Below are 13,979 nucleotides of genomic sequence, written 5' to 3' on the forward strand. Positions count from 1 at the left end.
CTGGGGAAATACACCAATCTCTCTCACACACACACACACACAACCAATTTAGTTTACTACTCTGTGGAGAGAAAGAGGGGTTAATAAAGGGGGAAGTGGTAGAGAGAGAGGGAGAGAGAGAGAGAGAGAGAGAGAGAGAGAGAGAGAGAGAGAGAGAGAGAGAGAGAGAGAGAGAGAGAGAGAGAGAGAGAGAGAGAGAGAGAGAGAGAGAGAGAGAGAGAGAGAGAGAGAGAGAGAGAGAGAGGCAGTATGAGAGACACACAGTCAGTACAAAGAGACAGAGAGTACATCCACTACTCTACCCCACCTAAGGGGATGTGATCGAACCACTGCATCTGGTGAGTGCTTTATCGTCTCTCTTTGCTTGCTGTTGGATTTGTCTGAGTGTGCTGTAAACATCAGTATGGAGCTGTGTATGGTGTGTGTGTGCGTGTGTGTACACAATGCTGCAATTGTTGCATTACGACTGCAATACTTGTCTCCAGAGATCCCACGTACCTTACATTGCATTCAGGCTGGCTGTTTTGTACTGTATGTAATGCACTGAATAGTGTCATGCTATTGTATTAGCCTGTTAGCAGAGTGACCATGGTGCAGTACACAGAGTCTTATAGAGAGGCGCAGCACTGTGCTAATGCTAAGCTGCTGACTCAGTGATATATGCATCGACATTCATCACACAGTGGAGTGGGATGAAAACCTGCTCTGGGCCCTGCCAGGTGCTCTTTCCTCCATCCATGCAGGGTTAGTCTGCCATTACCACACCCAAGATCAACAACTGGAACAGCAAAGGCCTCATCTCATTACCATGTCTGCAAAATGATTCCCCAAACACAGGCAGCTCACAGGAAGATATTTGTATACAGTAAGGGGGATAATGTTTTGTGTTTCACTTAAGGGTCATAGTGACATGGTCTAAGAGATTGCTATTGTCTTTCGCGGAGTGCTTAAAAGTGGGGATGATATTTCTAGCCATACAGGTGTTATTTCAGTGTTGACATGATGGTGCTAATATTGAGAGAGGGATTGGCGGTGATAGAGTCCTGTTCCCCGTTTTCCCTCATCGACTAAGCTCGTTACTGGCTAGTTGCATCACAAAAGCAACAGTGCAGGGTTGTGCCGAGTTGCAGACCACTGAGAATGTGAGTGTAAAACTGTATGTGTGTATTTTTGTTAGGACATTCGATCGGGTATGGATTTTACAGTTCAGTTCAGTTCTTTTTATCAGGTTAGTTAAAAAAGACCACCAACACTTACAATCTACATTGAACCAAATGACAAATCACATGCGGAAACGGACTGACAGATAGCGCTGTTTACATCACAAGCTGTGGTATGATGTCACACACAGCAAATAAACACAGGAGCACAACTAGGTCCTCCTAACACTAAATGGATTAGCTGTAAGACACATTATCACCATTTTGGTTCAGAGAGAAAGACGTGGAGGATGTGGCAATACTAACAGTGTATAGGTCGATGTTATGGACACTCCAAAACAGCACACGATTCCCTATAGAGTGCAGTGCTTTAAGCCAGCTAGGGTGCCATTTCAGATTAACCTAGAGTGAAAAGACACAACTCTACTTCGGCCACAGAGCAAGCAAGCAATCAAAATAGAACGCTAGTGAATGTAGTCCCTGTCTTTCCACAGAATAACGACACACCCTACACTTACCATCAGCAGTCAGACTTGTCACTGTTGGCACGCTGAGCCAGCAGCCGCAGCGAAAGGAAGCAGGGAATAGAGTAAGGAGAATGCTTTCCTCTTCAGTAATACCAGCTACCAATCTCCATGACACATCTTGAGCAGAGAGGTGGAGGTCTTTGAATTGGAGTCTCCAAAGGCCATGGTTACAGCTTGTTCACTTCACTTTGCCAATATAGCTCTTGTGATCTTTATCCAAGAGAACCGATTGTTTAATTCGCTGCATGGCTCGCTGCTGCTTTCAGTAGACTCCGAAGTAGTGCTACCACCGACACTGCCAACAAGACACACACACACATACATACATTTCAAATCAAATCAAATTGTATTTGGCACATGTGCAACCTTACAGTGAAATGCTTACTTACAAGCCCTTAACCAACAATGCAGTTTTAAGAAAAATAAGTGTTAAGTAAAAAGAGGGGGTGGTGTGGGGTGGAGGGGACAATGCAAATAGTCCGGGTAGCCATGATTAGCTGTTCAGGAGTCTTATGGCTTGGGGGTAGAAGCTGTTAAGAAACCTTTTGGACCTTGACTTCACGCTCCGGTACCACTTGCCGTGCGGTAGCAGAGAGAACAGTCTATGACTAGGGTGGCTGGAGTCTTTGACAATTTTTAGGGTCTTCCTCTGACACCGCCTGGTACAGAGGTCCTGGATGGCAGGAAGCTTGGCCCCAGTGATGTACTGGGCTGTACGCACTACCCTCTGTAGTGCCTTGCGGTCGGAGGCCGAGCAGTTGCCATACCAGGCGGTGATGCATCCAGTCAGGATGCTCTCGATGGTGCAGCTGTATAACTTTTTGAGGATCTAAGGACCCATGCCAAATCTTTTCAGTCTCCTGAGGGGGAATAGGCTTTGTCGTGCCTTCTTCATGACTGTCTTGGTGTGTTTGGACCATGATAGTTTGTTGGTGATGTGGACACCAAGGAACTGGAAGCTCTCAACCTATTCCACTACAGCCCTGTCGATGAGAATGGAGACGTCCTCGGTTCTCTTTTTTTCCCTGTAGTCTACAATCATCTCTTTTGTCTCGATCATGTTGAGGGAGAGGTTGTTATGCTGGCACCACACGGCCAGGTCTCTGACCTCCTCCCTATAGGCTGGCTCATCGTTGTCGGTGATCAGGCCTACCACTGTTGTGTCGTCAGCAAACTTAATGATGGTGTTGGAGTCGTGCCTGGCCATGCAGTCATGGGTCAACAGGGAGTACAGGAGGGGACTGAGCATGCACCCCTGAGGGGCCCCCGTGTTGAGGATCAGCGTGGCAGATGTGTTGTTACCTACCCTTACCACCTGGGGGCGGCCCGTCAGGAAGTCCAGGATCCAGTTGCAAAGGGAGGTGTTTAGTCCCAAGGTCCTTATCTTAGTGATGAGCCATTGAGGGCACTATGGTGTTGAACACTGAGCTGTAGTCAATGAATAGCTTTCTCACGTAGGTGTTCTTCTTGTCCAGGTGGGAAAGGGCAGGTTGGAGTGCAATAGAGATTGCATCATCTGTGGATCTGTTGGGGCGGTATGCAAATTGGAGTGGGTCTAGGGTTTCTGGGATAATGGTGTTGATGTGAGCCATGACAAGCCTTTCAAAGCACTTCATGGCTACAGACGTGAGTGCTACGGGTCGGTAGTCATTTAGGCAGATTATCTTAGTGTTCTTGGGCAAAGGGACTATGGTGGTCTGCTTGAAACATGTTAGTATTACAGACTCAGTCAGGAACATGTTGAAAATGTCAGTGAAGACACTTGCCAGTTGGTCAGCGCATGCTCGGAGTACACGTCCTGGTAATCCGTCTGGCCCTGCAGCCTTGTGAATGTTGACCTGCTCAAAAGTCTTACTCACATCAGCTACGGAGAGCGTGATCACATAGTCATCCGGAACAGCTGATGCTCTCATGCATGCTTCAGCGTTGCTTGCCTCGAAGCGTGCATAGAAGTGATTTAGCTCGTCTGGTCACTGGGCAGCTCGCGGCTGTGCTTCCCTTTGTAGTCTGTAATAGTTTGCAAGCCCTGCCACATCTGTTTGTCGGAGGGCATAGCGGGATTTCTTATAAGCGTCCAGGTTAGAGTCCCGCTCCTTGAAAGCAGCAGCTCTACCATTTAGCTTAGTGCGGATGTTGCCTGTAATCAATGGCTTCTGGTTGGGGTATGTACGTACGGTCACTGTGGGGACAACGTCATCGAAGCACTTATTGATGAAGCTAGTGACTGATGTGGTGCACTCCTCAATGCCATCGGAAGAATCCCGGAACATATTCCAGTCTGTGCTAGCAAAACAGTCCTGTAGCTTAGCATCTGCGTCATCTGACCACTTCCTTATTAACCGAGTCACTGGTGCTTCCTGCTTTAGTTTCTGCTTATAAGCAGGAATCAGGAAGATAGAATTATGGTCAGATTTGCCAAATGGAGGGTGAGGGAGAGCTTTGTACGTGTCTCTGTGTGTGGAGTAAAGGTGGTCTAGATTATTTTTTTCTCTTGTTGCACATTTAACACGCTGGTAGAAGTTAGGTAGAACGGAGTTAAGTTTCCCTGCATTAAAGTCCCCGGCCACCAGGAGCGCTGCCTCTGGATGAGCGTTTTTCTGTTTGCTTATGGCCTTATACAGCTCATTGAGTGCAATCTTAGTGCCAGCATTGGTTTGTGGTGGTAAATAGACAGCTACAACAAATATAGAAGAAAACTCTCTTGGTAAATAGTTTGGTCTACAGCTTATTATGAGATACTCTACCTCAGGCGAGCAAAACCTTGAGACTTCCTTAGTATTATATTTTGTGCACCAGCTGTTGTTTACAAATATACACAGACCGCCACCCCTTGTCTTACCGGAGTCAGCCGTTCTATCCTGCCGATGTAGCGTATATCCCGCCAGCTGTATGTTATCCATGTCGTCGTTCAGCCACGACTCGGTGAAACATAAGATATTACAGTTTTTAATGTCCCGTTTGTAGGGTATCCTTGATCTTAGGTTGTCCATTTTGTTTTCCAATGATTGTACGTTGGCTAATAGGACTGATGGAAGAGGCAGATTACTTGCTCGCCTTTGGATCCTTACAAGGCACCCCGACCTACGTCCACAACATCTCCGTCTCTTATGCGAATGACGGGGATTTGGGCCTTGTCGGGTGTCTGTATAATATCCTTTGCGTCCGACTCGTTGAATAAAAAATCTTCATCCAATACGAGGTGAGTAATCGCTGCCCTGATATCCAGAAGCTCTTTTTGGCCATAAGAGACAGTGGCAGAAACATTATGTACAGAATAAATTACAAATAATGTGAAAAAAAACACATAAAAGCACAATTGGTTAGGGAGCCGTAAAACGGCAGCCATCTCCTCCGGAGCCATTTTCACCAGCACCATACACACACACACACATCCAATGCACCTATTCTCTCTCACTAACTGTAATTTGCTTTCATTAAATTTTGCAATGGCACACACACGCACGGATGCAAGCACACACACACCCATATACTGAGTGTAAAAAACATTAGGAACACGTGCTCTTTCCATGACATAGACTGACCAAGTAAATCCAGGTGAAAGCTTTGATCCTTTATTTATGTCACTTGTTGGGTTTTTCACACTGAATAGTTTCCCGTGTGTATCAAGAATGGTCCACCATCCAAAGGACATCCAGCCAACTTTACACAACTGTGGGAAGCATTGGAGTCAACATGGGCCAGCATCCCTGTGGAATGCTTTTGACACCTTGTAGTCCATGCCCCGATGAATTGAGTCTGTTCTGAGGGCAAAAGGGTGTGCAACTCAATATTAGGAAGGGGTTCCTGATGTTTTGTACACTCAGTGGGACAGAGAGAGACACATACACACACACTGAATTAAAAGTGAACCACTTGCTTTCCTGGGTTTACACTAAATATGTTTTGTAGTTAAAAGTAAAGCTGCTCTCCACACAAGTAGCCATAATTAAGTCTCTAATTCTAAACCCTGAAATGAAAGGAATTATAGGAGAAGTACAGATTTTTGGCAAATATTTCAGTTGTAAGTGGTATAAGTACTTTTAACACTTGGAATGCCCCCTATCTTATATTCAGAACCTTTGATTGTGCATTCATTGGGGTTTCACACATCTTTCACCCCTGAGTCATTCACGCAGAATCAACGTTTTACGTGAAATACCATGAGAAAATGTTGTTTAGTCACCAATACATCAGATAATTATAGGCTCACCATTTACTCATTTTAGCTACCATTTACAAAAAAAAATTAATCGCTTTGGTACTATTTGGTACCTTTCATTGTGCATTCATTTTGTTTGTAGACATCTTTCACCACACAACCATTTATCCAAAATCGAAGTGTACTGTGGAATATAATGAGTACATTGGTTTAATCACCAAAACACAACATAATATCTTCTCAATTTAGTTATTTTAACAACCAGTCAATCCAATAGCAAAAAATGTAAAATACATGTTTCAAAATTGCCCTTTGAATGTATTATTGGGTTCGATCCCTGGGACCACCCATATGTAAAAATGTATGCGCACATGACTGTAAGTCGCTTTGGATAAAAGCGTCTGCTAAATGGCATATTATTTATTATTATTATGCTACAGTACTGTAAATTACATTACACTGTTTTTACATTAGGCAATACACTTGCACTACCCATTAAAATTAACTGAACATCAAATTTCCATAATTTCTATCCCATGTGTGATCAAAGGTGTGATCATTGAAGACATCTTTCACAATGTAATCAAATGAAATAAATTAATAAATGAACATGAATTGCAATATGAAACATGTATTTATAGATGAAACACTGATTACATTTGGTGAAAAAGTTGCTGTATGATTTTGTGTGTTGTATTTAGTCAATTGAAAATGTGCTTAGAGTTTTGAAACAACTGCCATTTTGATGATCTGTTTTGAGTTTTGTACTGAGTTGTGAAAGTGTACCACATACCTGTGAAAATTGCACCAAAGCCATAAAAAGAAACGGTCATCCAATAGCAAACAATACAAAATACACGTTTCTAAACTGTTCTTTTTGAAGTGCTGAATAGAAAGAATAGCAGATGGTAAATATAATTTTCCATACAGTATTTGACTATAATTTGACATACAATAAAATAAAATAAATGTGTATCCAATGGCAGGTTGTGAGCATGTTGAGAAATATGTCAGTCTTACAGTTTCGTTATCCTTATACAGTACATATGTAGGACAAATCATCAGAAACAGGGGATTGTAAACAGTAGGCTACTGTAAAAACATAGCACGGTGTTGTATGCCATTTCTGCCCCATGCACCATTGTACAAGATCACCTTATCTACTGACTTGTCAACTGATACAGTATTGTTTGTCTTTTTGCTTGAATTTCATCCACTTACAGTGTATCACTGAAATTCAGATAACGAGTGGGATATATTGTTGTACCCAACCCAGGTATTTCAGCAGTGCATTGTACACTACACTATAATTCCAAATGGTAGCACATGGGCAATTCCACGGGAACGGAATTACGCTTTGACTCTGTTATTTTACTTTAAAATGTATGCCAAATTAAAACCATTGATTTCAAAGTTTAACAAGCCATACAAACTCTATGCACAAGGACTACTTTTTACAATTTCCACAGAAAAATGTACAAAAACGAATTTAGTGGAAGAACTGTGCAGATGCAAACTTTGGTAACGGAATTACAGGTTTTTATGCAACCACATTTTCCAAACATTCTGTTCAATATTTGCTCCAAATTAAGATTCAAAGATGACTGCAGAAAGAATGGGGTGTCAGCTTTGCCAAGGCACCTTGAGTTTGAACAAATCTCTTTTGGTTATTGAACTACAGTAAGTGAAGTGGATTTACACCCGGTAATGGAATTATGGTAACGGAATTACATCATGGGTCCCTGATCTGTACTACACAGAAATGCATAATTATGGATATGAATGTCATTCTCCTCATGTTTCACAAGTTTGGATATCACAGCACAGCGCAGCACATCAGAGCACAGTAGAGTACAGTAGAGCACAATACAGAACAGCACAGCAACACAGCACAGCAGAGCAGAGTAGGATAGAGTTCAGTACAGTGCAGTAGAGTACAGTACAGTAGAGTTCAGTACAGTAAAGTACTATACTGTACTGTATTATACTTTTCTTTACTGTATTGGACTGTACTCTACTGTGCTCTACTCATTGTATTGTGTATTGTACTGTGCTATCCAAACTTGTGAAGCATACAGTACATCCAGGGGCGGCCTGTTCAATAGGGCGATATGGGCGACGCACTGCCAAACGGGAAAAGGAAGGGATTTTTTTTCTAATCAATTATATCACGGCAACAGTAGTTATCAGTGTTGTAATCTATACGTCTGATCTGCCACAGTGCCACACTGCCACTAAATGTCGAATCAGGCTAAAGTCGTGCTTCAAATGGCTCCCCCCCCCTTTTGGGGCGATTTCAGTCAGGTTGAAAATCGCCCAGAAGTCTCTCATAGCCTCTAATGTAAAATCTATTTTTTTCAAATTTCAGAGCCTTCAATACAATCTCTATGGGTGTCTGAGGGCTTGCACTTACGCGCTTTCGTCATACGTAACGTAACGTAACCATGAACGTAACTGAGAAAAGAGCGGATTGTGTCTTTGAAAGAAGTTCCTTTTTGTCGGCGAACAAATGAAGATAAATTGGCAACGAAACAATTAGGACCTCCCAGACCAAATTTAATAATTCAACAGGTTTCTACTAAAGGCGGAAAGTCCTACACCCGAGGATTTTCCAAAAATTGGTACGAACGGAAAAATAACATTGCCACTCAACTTGATGAGGGATACAGGCTAGCTGTCCGCCGCCACAACGATGAGGTTAGTGTTGATAATCACAAGTTTACTGGAGAACTGAGACCAAGTAGAGACTTTGGACAGGGTGGATATGGTATAATAAAGGCAGTTTATTCAGAGGTAAAGATATCTGGAATCGCGTGCACGGACCCGTTCAGTCAAACTCTTAGGGGAGCTATAAATTAAGCCCCATTACTTACCATATCAGATAAGAGAAATTGCTGCAGCTACATATATTTTACATCCTGGCCCTACATAGTTCACTATTTGCATCACTTACCAAAATATTACATGTGGTCATATATGCTTGGAAAGTGGAGATGCCATAGAACGTCAAAAAAAGTAAACATTGCTGGAGACACATTGCCGTTTTGGAGAAGACATCGCGTTTGCTAGCGAAGAGATTTGTTGTGGCAAATGAACTTGGGCTGGGAATTGCCAGGAACCTCACGATAAGATATATGCATCAGCATTGCGAGTCTCATGATTCTATACGTATTGCGATTCGATACTGTGATTTTATTGCGCACCATATGTCTGTTGCAGAGGGATCAGAAAGCCATGAGAACGAGTTTTGATCAGTCATGGAAATAAAAGTGCTGAAAACAAATTGGCTCCCAATGTGAAAAGATTGAGAACAAGCTATGAAGGAACAATAATGGTGTTTTGGTGCAGGTACAGCCAACTAGCGCTAAAATATTGCGATATTGTCAATACAGTATATCGTAAAGTATCACTATGTAACTCGATTTCTTTCACCCCAATCCCTCAAATTAACGGTAAATAACTGAATTGTTTGCCCCACATTTAGCTAAGATGATTAGCTAGCCAGCTAAAATGTTTTATTTAGTTAGCAGTCGCATCTACAATAGTTTACTGTCAATAACATGTCTCCAAAAATGACGTGGTGTCTCCAATTCTGTTGACATTTTACAATTGCGATGTGCATCCATGAGTATCCACTTTCTGTAGCTCAGCTGGTAGAGCATGGCGCTTGTAACGCCAAGGTAGTGGGTTCGATCCCCGGGACCACCCATACACAAAAATGTATGCACGCATGACTGTAAGTCGCTTTGGATAAAAGCGTCTGCTAAATGGCATATTATTATTATTATTATCTGAAGAGAGCCCCGAAACATTGTGTGCAGACATTTTTATGCAATAAATGAAGTAGGTTGAATCTAGTAGTTCTGATCTTCTGATTGGTCCTGATGAGTTGGGCGAGGTCCCCTCCAGGCTACTGTCACTGTTGCATTGGCTCTGAGTCGGGTTCTCTGTCTTCAAATGTTCAGCCTAAGAGAGGGGATTTGTGTGTGTGTGTGTGTGTGTGTGTTTAACAGTGATGATGTGTGTGTGTGTGTGTGTGTGTGTGTGTGTGTGTTTAACAGTGATGATGTGTGTGTGTGTGTGTGTTTGTGTGTGTGTGTGTGTGTGTGTCCTCAGAGCAAGAACTCGTGAGTTGGAAGAACTGAGAGGCCTATGGCGTGGGTGTTGTCCTTGGCCACCTGCTGACAAGGCTGACAAGATAGGACCCTTTTGTCCATTGTTATTGGATAGGAACAGAACTTATAACCAGCTCCTGACCTAAATAGATCTTAGCACAACATTTTACTCAACATATCATATTCCATATTCACTATAACAAATATATTTACTACGACATTAGCAAGAACCGCCACATCCTCAGCCGGCTAATCCAGTGTGTGAAGTTTTGCGGAGTGTTTGAGTTAGCTTTGCGAGGCAAAGATGAAACTGAGGGCTCCACCAACCCTGGTAAGCCAACACTTTTGAGATCAGTCAATAAATGCTTCTGGTATTGACTTATATGCTGCCCCTGTCTTCATGTTGTTGCTGGACATATCTTTTTTAAAATGTGTGTAGGTCACCTAAATCATCAGAAAAATTGCCCCCCCTGAGAATTTTTTCAGGAGCCGCCACTGAGTACATCTATGATAGGTTCAGATTTGGTCCGGTCCGGTCTGTCTGTAGACGTTGACATCAAGGCCAGGGTGGACTGACCAAATTTCAACTACTTTTTAAAGTCCATGGACATCCGGTGTCGTTCAGTGCTCAGTGGTTGAGGATGCTGGTTACAGTAAATGGAAAGAGAGGTGGCTCATGGGTAGGTGTCAGTAAGAGCTGGGAGAGGTGACATTAACTGGAAAGTGAGAGAGAGAGGCGGAGAGAGAGAGGGAGGGGTTGTCCAGACTCAGACTGTATTAACACTCTTGGTTTGACCAACAGACAACAGAAAGACAAATAAAATAGTTATCAGCTGAACATAACAGTATGCCAGTGGAAGGACAGTGTGTGGAATTTCTGTTACATTTTCTATGTTTTCGTTCTAGATCGTTTAGATCAATGTTGGCCAGTGTGGTTCCCAATCAGAGGCAGCTGTAGCTCGTTGTCTCTGATTGGGGACCATACTTAGGCAGCCTGTTTTCACTAGTTTATTGTGGGATCTTGTTCCGTATGGTTTTGTGTATAACCTAGGACTTCACGTATCGTTTGGTTTATTGTTTTGGTTCGTGTGTGTACTCAATAAAGAATGTACGCTTATCACGCTGCGCCTTGGTCCGCTTCATCTGTCGACGATCGTGACAGAAGATCCCACCACCAGAGGACCAAGCAACGTGCCCAGGAGGAGAAGTTGGTGATGTCCCAGGTGGGCGAATGGTGGTCTTGGGAGGACATATTCGCGGGCAGAGGGCCATGGGCAAAAGTGAATGCCCAGGCAGGAGAGGAGAAACGGCGCCAACCGTTCCGACGACGGACACGCGAGAGGCAACCCCAAGTAATTCTTTTTTTTTGGGGGGGGGGGCACACGGCGTGGACGACGGGGCTGCTGGAGGCAGCTACAGGACGAATCGGCGGACTAGGAGAGGAGGCCATCAGGTTTGGGGGGCTTGAAGGGTGGTTGGCAGAGCCTAGAGGTAGAGCAGAGCCAACTCCCCGTACTCAGGCTAGGCAGCGTGAGACTGGGCAGGTTCCGTGTTATGCGGAGCCACGTACTGTACCGCGAGTGTTCCAGCACAGTCCTGTACGTCCTGTGCTAGCACCACGCACGTGTCGTGCTAAGGTGGGCATGCAGCCAGGACGGAGTGTGCCGGCTCAACGCTCGTGGCCTCCAGTACCCCTCCTCGGTCCCGGATATCCTGCGCCAGTGCCACGTGCTGTAGTGCCAGTACGAGTGCACAGCCCTGTACGTCCTGTGCTGATGCCTCACACAGATTGTGTGGAAATAGGCATTCAGCCAGGACGGGTTGTGTCAGGTCTCCGCTCCAGACCTCCAGTCCGTCTCCACAGTCCAGCCCGGCCTGTTCCTGTCCCTCGCACCAAGCCTGTGGTGCGCGTCGCCAGCCCGGTCCGGCCTGTTCCTGTCCCTCGCACCAAGCCTGTGGTGCGCGTCGCCAGCCCGGTCCGGCCTGTTCCTGCTCCCCGCACCAAGCCAGTGGTGCGCATCGTCAGTCCGGCAAGGTCCGTGCCTGTTCCACCGGTGCCTGGTCCGGCACCGGTCAGCTGCTCCACACCGGAGCCAGAGCAATCCTCTCCACCGGTGTCCAGTCCAACTCCGGCCAGCGGGACCAGACCAGGGGCGCTACGGGGGGGTAGACAGAGAGTGGTGGTCACGCCAGGAGCCGGATCCGCCTCCGAGGCGGAATGCCCACCCGGCCCCTACCCCGTTGTGTTGGTGTGGCGCGGTTGCAGTCCGCGCCTTTGGGGGGGGGGTGGGGGGTACTGTCACGCCCTGGCTCGGGGGACTCTTAAATGTTGAGCCAGGGTGTGGAATTTCTGTTACATTTTCTATGTTTTCGTTCTAGATCGTTTAGATCTATGTTGGCCAGGGTGGTTCCCAATCAGAGGCAGCTGTAGCTCGTTGTCTCTGATTGGGGACCATACTTAGGCAGCCTGTTTTCACTAGTTTATTGTGGGATCTTGTTCCGTATGGTTTTGTGTATAACCTAGGACTTCACGTATCGTTTGGTTTATTGTTTTGGTTCGTGTGTGTACTGAAATAAAGAATGTACGCTTATCACGCTGCGCCTTGGTCCGCTTCATCTGTCGACGTGCGTGACAGACAGTAGCAGGTGACCCAACTGTGGTTTATGAATTGTAGCCAATTGTAGACCCATTGTAACCAATTCAGTTGCAGTAATTCCGTTACAGATTTTTTAGTAATTCCATTACCAATTTGAGTTTTAATCACTTAATAATTCACAAACAAAATGTATATAAGTAAAATCACTATAACTAATTGGTATGTCTACCATTACTTGTTACTTCTGTGAACTTTCATTATCCTCCCTCCTCATGAGGGAGAGAAATTAGGTTACGGAATTACAAAGCATAAGGTAATATGGAGCGATTTCAGTGCCAACAAAAATTGTATTTTAATTCCATATTTTGGAAGTTGTATTAGGACATTTAATTTTATATTGCACAAATTTAATCATTGAATTCAAAAAATTGAATTTGTATTTCATGATTAATACTGAAGCGGTACGTGTCCATGTTCCAGAGAGTCTTAGCTTTCAGGGATGGGGTCGTAATAGCTTATAGCCAAAGCGGTTTAAATGCTAGAGCCAAATTCATAGGAAGAAAATAAATTAAACATTCCACTTCGGCTTCCGAAACCGCCAGAAGCTTCTGTTTACCACAGTGACCGTTTTATTCTATCTGTTCTCCTCTACCTTTCCTGGCTGGCAAAGTACCAGGATGTTGTCTCTGGTTTTGAATCAGAATTTAGGGAACTGAATTTGAAAACGGAATCTGAATGCATCTGAGAAGTTGAATATACACTGAGTGTACAAAACATTAAGAACACCTGCTCTTTGCATGACATAGACTGACCAGGTGAATCCAAGTGAAAGCTATGATCCCTTTTTGATGTCACTTATTAAATCCACTTCATTCACTGTAGATGAAGGGGAGGAGACAGGTTAAAGAAGGATTTTTAAGCCTTGAGACAATTGAGGTATGGATTGTGTATGTGTGCCATTCAGAGGGTGAATTGGCAAGACAAAATATTTAAGTGTCTTTGAACAGGGTATGGTGGTAGGTGCCAGGCACACCGGTTTGAGTGTGTCAAGAACTGCAACGCTGCTGGGTTTTTCACAATCAACAGTTTCCCGTGTGTATCAAGAATGGTCCACCATCTAAAGGACATCCAGCCAACTTGACACAACTGTGGGAAGCATTGGAGCCAGGCTCTGTCGCAGCCGGCCGCGACCGGGAGACTCATGGGCGGCGCACAATTGGCCCAGTGTCGTCCAGGGTAGGGGAGGGAATGGCCGGCAGGGATGTAGCTCAGTTGATAGAGCATGGCGTTTGCAACGCCAGGGTTGTGGGTTCGATTCCCACGGGGGGCCAGTATAAAAAAAATATGTATTCACTAACTGTAAGTCGCTCTGGATAAGAGCGTCTACTAAATGACTAAAAATAAAAAATAAATAAAAACAT

General features: G+C 44.5%; 1 protein-coding gene across 2 annotated transcripts in view; it reads left to right on the forward strand.

The window, feature by feature from the left end:
• Positions 1-270: 270 nt before the first annotated feature.
• The window catches only part of LOC121567558 (A-kinase anchor protein SPHKAP-like), a 186,129-nt gene continuing 172,420 nt past the window's right edge, over positions 271-13,979 (forward strand). For both annotated transcript variants that reach the window (XM_045217761.1, XM_041877700.2), the window contains exon 1: positions 271-338. The gene's annotated coding sequence lies outside the window, so the exon portion shown is untranslated. The remainder of the gene's footprint in view (positions 339-13,979) is intronic.

This window comes from Coregonus clupeaformis, chromosome 6, assembly GCF_020615455.1.
Source record: "Coregonus clupeaformis isolate EN_2021a chromosome 6, ASM2061545v1, whole genome shotgun sequence".
Classification (NCBI taxonomy): Eukaryota; Metazoa; Chordata; class Actinopteri; order Salmoniformes; family Salmonidae; genus Coregonus; species Coregonus clupeaformis.